Source organism: Felis catus, chromosome C2 (genome assembly GCF_018350175.1).
Source record: "Felis catus isolate Fca126 chromosome C2, F.catus_Fca126_mat1.0, whole genome shotgun sequence".
NCBI classification, from domain to species: domain Eukaryota; kingdom Metazoa; phylum Chordata; class Mammalia; order Carnivora; family Felidae; genus Felis; species Felis catus.
In genome coordinates, this window is record NC_058376.1 from 54,532,850 (window position 1) to 54,544,883 (window position 12,034).

General features: G+C 38.9%; 1 protein-coding gene and 1 pseudogene across 7 annotated transcripts in view; one reads left to right on the forward strand and one right to left on the reverse strand.

The window, feature by feature from the left end:
- The window catches only part of BBX (BBX high mobility group box domain containing), a 286,976-nt gene that overhangs the window by 144,974 nt on the left and 129,968 nt on the right, over positions 1–12,034 (forward strand). The window lies entirely within an intron of this gene.
- Positions 9,448–9,992, reverse strand: LOC109503422 (annotated as a pseudogene).

The following is a 12,034-nucleotide window of genomic DNA, read 5'->3' on the forward strand; positions in this document are numbered from 1 at the left end:
TAAATTGGAGGACACAGTGACCTGCAAAGACTAGATTTCCAATTCCTATCAATTCTACAAAATGGAGCATTTCATTTTAGGAGAGTAGCTCCTTAAACAGATATTATCCTATAAATTAAATACGACACCCAGGAACAGCAGTAAAACATACATAGTTTCCTAAGAAAGTCCATTATGTTGGGTTTCAGGCAACTCTTTTCAAAGTCAGAACTTTTCATTTCTTCAGTGGGTAGGATGCTCTCCAAATAAATTGATCATTTCTTCTTACAACGTGGGAATCTGGAAATATCTAGATAATTAGAAGCTTTTAAAAATATTTACAGACTCTGCTTCTGAAGGCAAAATATTGAGTCTATATCTAGGAAGATTTAGGTAGATGTAGATTTCATCTGAGTATGTCTGGGCCTACACTTTTATCTGAATTATCACAGACTGAAACTATAAATATCTGGTTGGATAACTCAGCCTTCTGCTTTGCCTTATGTATTTATTCCACATTAAAGAATTCTTCTCATTAATTTCATTTTAACTGGTCATAACTTGTGTTATTCCCACCCCTAATGGTAAAAAAAAGTCCTTCGCAGCTTGGACCTACAGGAACATGGTGCTACTTTGAAGGTTTTGCTAGAAACTCTACTGATTTTCAGATATCAGATGTAGCTTATTTAGGCCAGTGAATTTGTTTTCATATAGGATTGAGCAGTGGTAATATAACTACTGTCTTAATATAATGACCTTGATTATCAAATGAAGTGAAGGATAAAAGCACATTTGTGAAATTGGGCTTTCTTTCTAACTCGTGTAGACTGTCCTTATAGGTCCTGGACCACTTAAGAGGTAATTGGGCTCTTCCTTATTCTTTGAGGTGGTGGCAGAGGTTCAACTTGAGAATCAAAATCAGTGTTATCAGTCAGAGGTGTATTTCTTTTTGCAAGCTTAAAATGAAGTGTAATTGACATAAAATAATAGTTTCAGTTGTGCAAACATTTATATATATTATGAAATGCTCACCATGATAGTTTCCATCTGTCACTATAGAAAGTTATTACAGTATCATTGGCTGTATTTCCTGTGTTGCACTATTTTATCCCCATGACTTATAACTGGAAGTTTGTACCTCTTTTTAAAAAAATGTTTGTTTATTTTGAGAGAGAGAGAGAGAGAGAGAGAGAGAGAGAGAGAGAGAGAGAGAGAGAACAAGCAGAGGAGGGGAAGAGGGAGAGAATCCCAAACAGGCTCCCTGCTGTCAGCACAGAGCCTGACATGCTCTACCCCACAAATTGTGAGATCGTGACCTGAGCCGAAATCAAGAGTTGGGACACTTAACCAACTGAGACACCCAGATGCCCCTGGAAGTTTGTACCTCTTAATCCCTGTCACCTATTTTACTCCCCTCCCCTCAGATACCCACCAGTTTGTTCTCGTATTAATGAGTCTGTTTCTGTTTTGTTTGTTCACTTTGTTTTTTAGATTCCACATATAGGTAAAGTCATATGTATTTTGTGTTTCTTTGTCTGACTTTATTACTTAGCATAAAACCCTCTAGGTCTATCCAGGCTGTCAGAGTTGGCAAAATTTCCTTTTTAATGGCTGAGTGATCTTCACGCGTGCGTGTGTGTGTACCATAACTTTTTTATCTATTCATCTGTCAGTGGACATTTGTGTTGTTTCCATATCTTTCTTATTATAAATCATGCTGCAAAAAACATGGGGTGCATATGCGTATCTTTTCAAATGAGTGTTTTTGTTTTCTTCAGGCAAATACCCAGAAGTGGAGTTACTGGATTATATGGTAGTCCTATTTTTAACTTTTTGAGGAAACTCCAAACTGTTTGCTACAGTGGCTGTTCCAATTTACATTCCCACCAATAGTGCACAGGGGTTCCCTTTTTTCTACATCTTCACCAGCAATTATTATTTCTTGTCTTTTTTTTAAGTTTATTTATTTTGAGAGAGAGAGAAAGCACAAGCGGGGTGGGGGGAGAGAGAGAGAGAGAGAGAGAGAGAGAGAGAGAGAGAGAGAGAGAGAGAATGAATCCCAAGTAGGCTCTGTGCTGTTAGCACAGAGCTCGACATGGGGCGCCATCTCACAAACCACATGATCAAGATCTGAGCTGAGATCAAGAGTCAGATGCCTAACCCACTGAGCTAGCAGGTGCCTCTCTTGTCCTTTTGATACTAGCCATTCTGACTGGTATGAGGTGATATCTCACTGTGGTTTTGACTTGCATTTCCCTGAGGATTAGTGACATCGAGCATCTTTTCATGTGTCTGTTGGCCGTCTGTGTGTCTTTTTTGGAAAAATGTTCAGGTCCTCTGCCTATTTTTTAATTGCATTGATGTGCTTTTTTTTTCTATGTTTAGTTGGATGAGTTCTTTATGTATTTTGAATACTAAGCACTTATCAGATATATTTTGGCAGATTTTTTTTTTTATTTTGATGTAGTCCCGATTGTTTGTTTTTGCTTCTGTTTTCCTTGCATGAGAGTACAGCCATAAAACTCTTTCTGGAGTTTTACGGTTTTGAGTCTTAGATTTAGGTCTTTAATCCATTTTGAGTTTATTTTCATGTAGAGTGTAAGCAAGTAGCCTGGTTTCATTCTTTAACATGTAGCTGTTCAGTTTTCCCAACACCAAACAGGTGTGGTCTTTTAAAAATGAACTGATGTCCAACAGCTCAGATCAGAAATGGTAAGGAAATGCTGTAAAGGATAGCTATTTCCTCATACAGATTTGCTGTCTATTTATCTACTTAATTTTATTCACATATGATTGACTAATTACATTGGTTTCAGGATGTGATATTTGTAAATACTGGGAAATGGTCCCCACACTTAGTATAGTTACCTTCCATCACCACACAGAAGTTTTTTGTGTGTGTGATGAGACTCTTAAGATCTACTCTTAGTAACTTTTTACAGATATACAATACATTAGTATTAACCATAGCCACCAGTCTGTGTATTACATTCCAGGACTTTATTTTTTAACTGGAAGTTTGTGCCTTTTATCCACCTAGAGTAGTTTTTCTAACGACTATTCCATAACATTGAAGTGTAAGCAGAGAAACCTTATGAAAACATCCACTAGATGGCACTTTATAATTATGTTTAGAATCAGCCCTCCAGCATTCTTGGCTAGAGAGTATAATTGAAAAGGAGTAGATCTTTCTCTGAAAGAAAGATGGTTGTTGGTGACTATCTTGGACTCATATAAATCTTAAAATCTTCAAGTGAAAAGTTTTTAATCTGGCATTTTGTTGTATCTCTCATTTATTGTACAGAACATATCTACAGCATCCCTGACATGTTCCCAAACACAACATACCTTGTAACCTATATCGGCATCACTGAGAAGCCTGCTTTCCTAATCATTTAAAATTAATATGGCAAGTATAGAAAGAAAGTGGTCTTCGTTAGCCATCAATTAGAAAATAGCACATGTTTTCTGCTAGGTGTCACACATTGATAGAGATTATATATTTTGTATGGTTCCAAAGTTCCTTTTAAGGTTCTAAGCATCACTGACTTCATCCTGTGGAGCATTTTTAGCATTTGAGTTTATTTTCCAAATAGTTAATTATTAACATGTTAATAATGTTATTCTTCATGGGGCGCCTGGGTGGCTCAGTTGGTTAAGTGACCGACTTCGGCTCAGGTCATGATCTCACAGTCCTTGAGTTTGAGCCCCACGTCAGGCTCTGTGCTGACAGCTCAGAGCCTGGAGCCTGCTTCGGACTCTGTGTCTCCCTCTCTCTCTGCCCCTCTCCTGCTTACGCTCTGTCTCTCTCTCCGTCAAAAATAAATTTAAAAAAAGCATTTAAAAAATTAAAAAAAAATCTTATTCTTCATAGTGCATATTAAGTATGTGAATGATTTGGTTAATCTGTGCTTAGCCAATTAACATTTTAAAAAGCTTTTTGTTGCGGTGCCTGGGTGACTCAATTGGTTAAGCATCTGACTCTTGATCTCAGCTCAGGTCATGATCTCATGGTTTGTGGGATCAAGCCCCATGTCAGTCTCTGCTCTGACAGTGTGGAACCTGCTTGAGATTCTTTCTCTCTTTCTCTTTCTCTCTTTGCCCTCTCCCCCTGCTTTCTCTAAAAAATAAAATAAAAAGCTTATTGTTTATGAAAGCCTACAGCATACCCCAATGTTTTCTTATTTTTTTGGTTTTTGAATGATTTGTATTTTAAGTTAGAATTACAATATAAAATTTCCAAAAACAAGAAGAACTCATCCATAATCTTGTCATATAGAATTAATGTTGTGAATAATTTAACGTTCATTCTTCCAGGTTTTTTATTTTATGGTTGTGCATATATTAGCACATATTTATACTGTCTTTTCATAAAAAAGAAATTCTTTTTTTATGTCCCATTTAACCTGTCCATTTTTTTTTTACCTAAACATCTTTTCAATGCCAATAAAAGTATTTACACAGAATTCTTAGTCACTTAAATTGTGTCTTTTAAACTGTTCTCTCACTATTTATATTTAGGCTTTTCCCCATTCATTCTATCAATAGAAATTTGGAATGCAGAGGTATTCCTTTACTTGTAATATTTACTAACGAGAGCACTGGATTAAAGTGGCATAGATGAGGGGCACTTGGGCGGCTCAGTCAGTTAAGCATCTGACTTCAGCTCAGGTAATGATTTCACAGTTCGTGGGTTCAAGCCTGGGGTTGAGCTCTGTGCTGACAGCCCAGAGCCTGGAGCCTGCTTCCGATTCTGTGTCTCCCTCCCTCTCTCTCTGCCCTTCCCCCACTACTGCTCTGTCTCTCAAAAATAAATAAATGTTAAAAATTTTTTTAAGTGGCATAAATGAACTTTATATTCTGTGATTAATCATTGCGATAATAACAGCAAACCTTCAAGGTGCATATACACTTTTTATATGCAAGGCAGTCTCTAAGCAGTTTCTGTATATATAATCCTCACCATGTGGTAGACACTGCTACTATTCCTTTCTAATAGATGAGATGCCAAGGCACAGAAAAGTTAGGTTACTTTTTTGCCCCAGGGCACACAGTTAATAATCTGTTGATCCAGGTTTATTAATCCAGGAAAAAAAAGAGAGTCCACACTGTTAACCTTTATACCAAACCACACAAAGCACTAGATACAGACAAAGTAGAGTTTAGCAGGGTAGTATGGGATTTCTTTCAAAGCTGAATTTATTTTTAAGGTTAAAAAAAAATAATGACTATAGATTTATATGGTTCCTGTAAAATCAGTATTACCAGAATTTCTTACTGAATGCACTCCTGCAAGTTTTTTAAAGTTTATATAGATTATAGTCTTGCTACACAGCAGATGTCTTATTTTGTAAGGATGACTCAAGAGATACATAGTTTTTTAATTTGTATGGAACTTACAGACAATGGTAATAATTTGATCTTACTTGGAATTTAAGCTCCAGGAGTTTTCTGGGGTTTGATTCAGAGCAGGCTTCTCTGAAAGTGGAAGGTCCATGGCTCCCTCGATCCGGATGGATTTATTTCATGAACATTTATTAAGTACCTAATATGTGGCAGGCACAGTAATGCCACTGGGCATATGCAGATGAATACAGTGTAGCCTCTTTAAGAAGTACCTAATATGTGGGGCCTGGGTGGCTCAGTTGGTTAAGAGTCAGACTCCTGCTCTCAGCTCAGGTCATGATCTCATGGTTCTTGAAATTGAGTCCCCCATTGGGCTCTGTGCTGACAGCACAGAGGCTGCTTAAGATTCTCTTTCTCCTTTCTCTCTGCAACTTCCCCACTCATGCACTCACTTTCTCTCAAAATAAATTATTAAAAAAAAAAAAAAAAAAAAGAAGTACCTGATGTATGGCCAGCAGCATTGAAAAGATCCCAGGAGCAACAGACTTCTTGATTACTTGCTTTTGGATTGTGTCTTTATGAAATGGAAAAACTAAACCAAACAGGTTAATAAATGAACAAACAAAAACAAGATGTCAGTACAGTCCATGCTTTCTCTTTCCTCTGAACTTGTCATGAGGGAAATCTATAAAAGCCCTTATCTTGATGTCACATGCTTAAAATTCCTCCATGAAGAATAAGCCATTAAAAACTACTCTTTCCTGGGGCACCTGGATGGTTCAGTCAGTTGACGGTCTGACTTCGGCTCAGGTCGTGATGTCATAGTTGGTGAGTTTCAGCCCCACTTCGGGCTCTGTGCTGACAGCTCAGAGCCTGGAGCCTGCTCCGGATTCTGTGTCTCCCTCTCTCTCTGCCCCTCCCCAGCTCACACTCTGTCTCTCAAAAATAAATAAAAATGTTAAAAAAAAAATTACTCTTTCCCAAAACCATTTTTTAAAGAATGAGTGTTAATTTATTGTGACTTGATCCCATTGTCTCATGGAACAGCCCAGTCTATGACAGCCTGGAGGAGCTGGAATGAGCATTTTATTTTTTTATTTTTTATTATTTTGTTATGTTTAGTTTTGAGAGAGAGAGAGAGAGAGAGAGCAGGGGAGGGGCAGAGAGAGAGGGAGACAGAGAATCTGAAGCAGGCTCCAGGCTCTGAGCTGTCAGCACAGAGCCCAGCGTGAGGCTAGAACCCACAAACTATGACATCCTGACCTGAGTTGAAGTCGGATGCTCAACCGATTGAGCCACCTAAGTGTGGAATGGGCATTTTAAAGGAGAGAGTCTGGTAGCAATGGAGGGCTGGAAGGAACAAGTCTGTACCAGAACATAGTTCAGGATTTCAGGTGCGTTTGGCTGAGCCCATAAGTATGGCTGTGGCCAGAAGGCAGTCAGACATTGACAAGTGAGTCCCAATTTTTGATGATGGAGGACGGAAGAGGCCAAACCTTGCTCACTGGCCACGTGGGCAGTTTGGATTGTAGAAAGGTCTGGAAAAGTTGTTTACAGTGCACAGTTGAAGGGTGGCATAAATGAGCACATCTGACTTCCCTGTTTAACTAGATCTATCTCTGAGTGGACTTATTTACCATCTCAAAGAGTATCTCTTCCCAAATTTTTCAGAAGCCTAGGCTTTCTAAAAAGAAGATGAGGAGTACAAGAGGCAGGAGACACACAAAAAGCAAGGGTGAAGTGGTTTCCAGTTAAAATGAGAATGTTGATTGGCTTGACTGGTGACAGAGCCAAATGATGACAGCTTTAGGACATGTTGCACCTGCCAGCAGGAGGGTGGGTTTTCTTTCAGAAACCACTAAAACGATGATTTGTGTAATATTTACAGGAGACATTTGTGATTCTATTGAATTCCTAGAACTTGCTATTCCAGTTTTTTAAAGGCCCCTTCAGGTGTCGGTGGGTCCTACAGAACATGCTGCACAGGTAAATAAGGGACGCACTCATGGCTTAGCTTCCTCGCTAAGTGATTATTCAGCTCTTATATCTAATTTTAAAAAGTACAGATTTACAGTTCCAGATAATCTTTCATTAATTGAACAAGTTGGATCTTTGTTGCTCTTCTGGAAGTTTTAGATTTGCACCTCATGTTTTATAGGTGCCTGTCAGCTCTGCTTTGCTTGGCTGACCAGAAGGCCCTAAACTTGCAAAACTATTTCATACTTAGTTTTGGAGTGTGTATCTATACATGATTCCTCCCTTATTGTAGTACTTTTCTAAAGTAACTAAGTAGTGGAAGCATGATGGTATTACAAATAAATAAGGTTTTAGAAACCTATTTTTTTAAGTATTTTGAGAGAGAGAGTGTGTGCAGGCATGAGTGGGGAAGGGGCAGAGAGCATGGAGGAGAGAGAATCCCAAGCAGGCTCTGTGCTGTCAGTGTCAGCGCAGAGCCCAACACGGGGCTCGGTGTCACCAACCATGAGATCACAACCTGAGCCAAAATCAAGAGTTGGATGCTTGACCAGCTGAGCCACCCAGGTGCCCCTAGAAACCAGTTTTAATAAGGCAAACTGATTTAGATAGTTCATAGGTAATCAACACAAACAAGACATCAAATATTAACAGGAATAGAAGTTTTATGACATTAGGATTATAAATGACCAGAGGTCACATAGAAAGTATTCAGTTGGGGGCACCTGGGTGGCTCAGTCGGTTGAGCGTCTGACTCTTGATTTCAGCTCAGGTCATGATCCCAGGGTTGTGGGATCGAGCTCCACATTGGACTCTGCACTGAATATGAAACCTGCTTAAGATTCTCTGTCTCTCCTTCTGTCCCTCTCTCATGCTCTCTCTCAAATAAAAAAAAGAGAAAAAATATCCAGGCTAGTCAAGAATACCTTATGAATACAGTGTAGGCAAGCCTTTCACATTCCTGGGAACGGGAGGCTTGCGTTGGGGTGATGGTGGTGTTGGTTAATGTAGTCATTGAGGGATAAACCCTGTGAAGCTGGTTTTTCTGGGAGTTTAAATTACCTTTAAAATGTGATTTTTAAAAATTGATTCATTCATTTATTTATTCATTCATTCATTCATTCATTCATTCATTTTGAGAGAGGGAGAGAGAGAGAGAGATGGTGGGGAGGGGCAGAGAGAGAGGAAGACAGAGAATCCCAAGCAGGCTGTGTGCAGTCACACACACACATGATCTGTGACCTGAGCTGAAATCAAGAGTTGGATGCTTCACCAGCTGAGCCACCCAGGTGCCCCTATGTGATTTTTTAAATATATTGGGCTCATTTAGAGGACTGATTTAACTAGGGAGTCATACCACCTCCCAGGGAGTATATGGAATTTATGAGACATCATTTATCTCAGATTGGGGGATGCTACCCCCTGGGGTTGAGGGTTGGGGTGACAGGAAGGGGTAGGAACTTGAGATGTATGTTGACTCAGCAGTGAGTGAAACAGTCTTGCCTAGTAAAGAATGGTCTCACCTGGAGTCTCAAAAACTTCCTCACTAAGAAATGCTGATTTAGAGTATAGGATATTCCTGCAAGTTAAACAGAACAAGATTAGTAACTGGAAGTCTCTGCTCTTTGGGCTCTGAGGATGCATGCCCCATGCATAAAGAATAAGAGAGGTGGTACTGCAGTCCTGTAGAAATTCTGGAGATCTCTGCACTCACTGTTTTGTTAAGGTAAATTGTCTTATGGGTAGTTTTACTCAGTTGCTTAAGTGAGGGTAAATTTTATTTCCTTAGTCACAGTGTAAAACTAGCAACAGGGGGGCTATAGATATAAATTTCCAGGGTCTAACACCTGCTGGCCATAAACGGCAGTCTAGATCATAGAAGAAGCTACACCTAAAGCATGTTCTCAGCATCTACTAGTAACGTAATAAAAAGACAAAATAAAATGATAGACATTCATCATTCTTTGCAACAGTACAGTGTCATGAAATCCAAAAGATAATTAGTAGTTAGGGAGGAAAAATGAGGTTTTAGATAGATAATAGGTACACACACACACACACACACACATTTGGTTTATTTTTATTTTGTTTTATTTTTTTTTATGGTGAAAAAAAATATATGTTTAGATTTAGCCAGCTGGACTCAGTTTAGATTATCCCAATTTTGTTGGCAACATCCAAAGCATCATAGTTGGGAGCCAGTTGAACATATGCTTTCTTTTCTCCATTGGGCCTGATGAGAGTGTTGACCTTGGCCATGTCAATATCTTAGAGCTTCTTTACAGCCTGTTTGATCTGGTGCTTGTTGGCTTTGACATCCACAATGAACACAAGTGTGTTGTTGTCTTGTATTTTCTTCATGGCTGACTTGGTAGTCGGGGAACTTGATGATGGCATATTGGTCAAGCTTGTTTCTCCTGGGGATGCTCTTTTGAGGATATTTGGACTGCCTTCGGAGACACAGTGTTTGGGGCCGTCGGAATGTGGGTGACATGCAGATCTTTTTTTTTTTTTTTTTATGATTGTGGACGCCTTTCAGCACTGCTTTCTTGGCCTTCAAAGCCTTTGCTTTGGCTTCGGCTTTGGGAGGGGCAGGGGCTTCCTTCTTTGCCTTTGGTGCCATCTTCGTGAAAGGGCTATGAGTTTTTCTTTTATTTTTTATTTATTTATTATTTTTTTTTTTAAGTTTTTTCTTGAGAGAAAGAAACATAGCACAAGTAAGAGAGGGCAAGAGGGAGAGGGAGACACAGAATCCAAAAGCAGGCTCCAGGCCCCGAGCTGTCAGCACAGAGCCTGACGCAGGGCTCCAAGTCACACACTGCGAGACCATGACCTGAGCCGAAGTCGGACGCTCAACCGAATGGGCCACCCAGGCGCCCTGAGGGTTTTTTTTTTAAGGCAGATGTTGAATAAATTCATGAAGATGTTAGGAACATGGGTGGATTGGAATAGAGTTGAAGGAAGGAAATGATTTCAGGTGTTAGCAGTCTTTCTTAAGGAAGGAACACTTACTGGTTTTCTTTCAGTGTTTTGCATTCTTGATAGATTACAGATCATTCCCTGTGATTTCTCAGATATTTGTCTCCAAGGTTAGTTATTTCTAGAACAGTTCATTCATGTATTTGTCACTTATTGAATGCATTCTTAGTAGTAAACATGCGAATCAAGTGTGAAAGACAAACCTGCAAACATAAAAATTTCAATCCAAGGTGAAAATGTCATAGTAGCTATATGAATAAAATACTACGGGGGCCAAGGAATGCACTCTAGCAAATCAACTTTTAGCCTTTGATCACAATATGGAAATCACGTAAGTTACCTGCAAATGAGACAGAGCAATGTTTCTACTGTCTCACTAGACCCAGAACATTGACTAATGAGTCAGGATAACTGGTATAAACAGAGAATGGAATTTGTAGATTCACTTTTAATTTGGATATGATATGTGGAGAGTCTGCTTTGTTTCCGTGTATGTAGTCAAGTATATGCTTCACTTCTTAATACTCAAACTATAAAACCTTCTACAGTAATTGAATTACAGACCAAAAAGGCCCATTTGCTATAGTTGCAGTTATTATGTAGTGAAGCAGTTAATTTTGAGCAAGTGTGAAAAAATGTCACATGGTCACAGACAGGATGAGAAAGAGAAAATGGCTTTCCACTGCAGTGTATTGATTGGGTACCTCAGAAGCCTGCCACTTTGTTCTCTATTAAATTACACTTAACATATTTGATTTTAAAATAACTCATACTGGCTTTCTTTTTTGTTTATAAAATTAACATGTCAAAAACACTGAAAAACACAATGTCAAAATAAAAATCCCCCTCAATGCATATACAGCTTCATATCCATTGTGAACATTTTGCTCCTTATTCTTCCAATATTTTTTCTAGGCATGGATACAGTTTCACAGTTTTGTTTTCTTCTAAATTAGAATTGTGGAGTATAAATCTTACTCTGGGTGTATTTAAGGAAAATGTTTTTTCACTCATTGATTTTATTATCTTAATTCCCAATGTCCTTTCTTGTTAGTGTTTCCTTCCTATTAAAAAAATTTTTTTAATGTTTATTTTTGAGAGAGGGAGAGCGAGAATGAGTCAGGAGGGCAGAGACAGAGACAAAATTCAAAGCAGGCTCTGTGCTGTCAGTGCAAAGCCCGACATGGGGTTTGAACCCCCATGAACAGTGAGATCATGACCCGAGCTGAAGTCAGACGGTCAACCCGTCAAGCCTCCCAGGCACCCAGTTTCCTTCATATTGTAGTGTTTCATATGTATTTCACAAAAATGGCGCGATTCAGGGTTTGGTATCGTGTGGAGTTGTACATTTTATGAATGTATACTTCTTTATGTGTTCCCTATATGTCTGTAAAATCACTGCCATTTGATAAGGTTTCCTCTTTCAGGGAAAAGAAAATAGCTCTTTTGTTAGAGTGGAAAATCTCCAGAGTATTTATAAGGATTTATTTGTGCCAACATTTGCCTGATGCTGACAGCGTGACACTTTGGGTTATCATTCTTTCCTTCTGCTTCCTAGGACATCACTGCAGATGCTGTGAGTGTCCACGTGTTCACATGCCCAGGTGGTTCATGCTCCTTTTTGAAGCTAAGCTAGCAGTCGACCAGCCAAGAATATACTAAGTGCTGGCTCTATGGATCAGCTTCAGAAGTTAGATTTGGCTTTTGGGGACATGTTCAAACAAAACTGTATTTTCCAAGAGCATGAAATACTGTA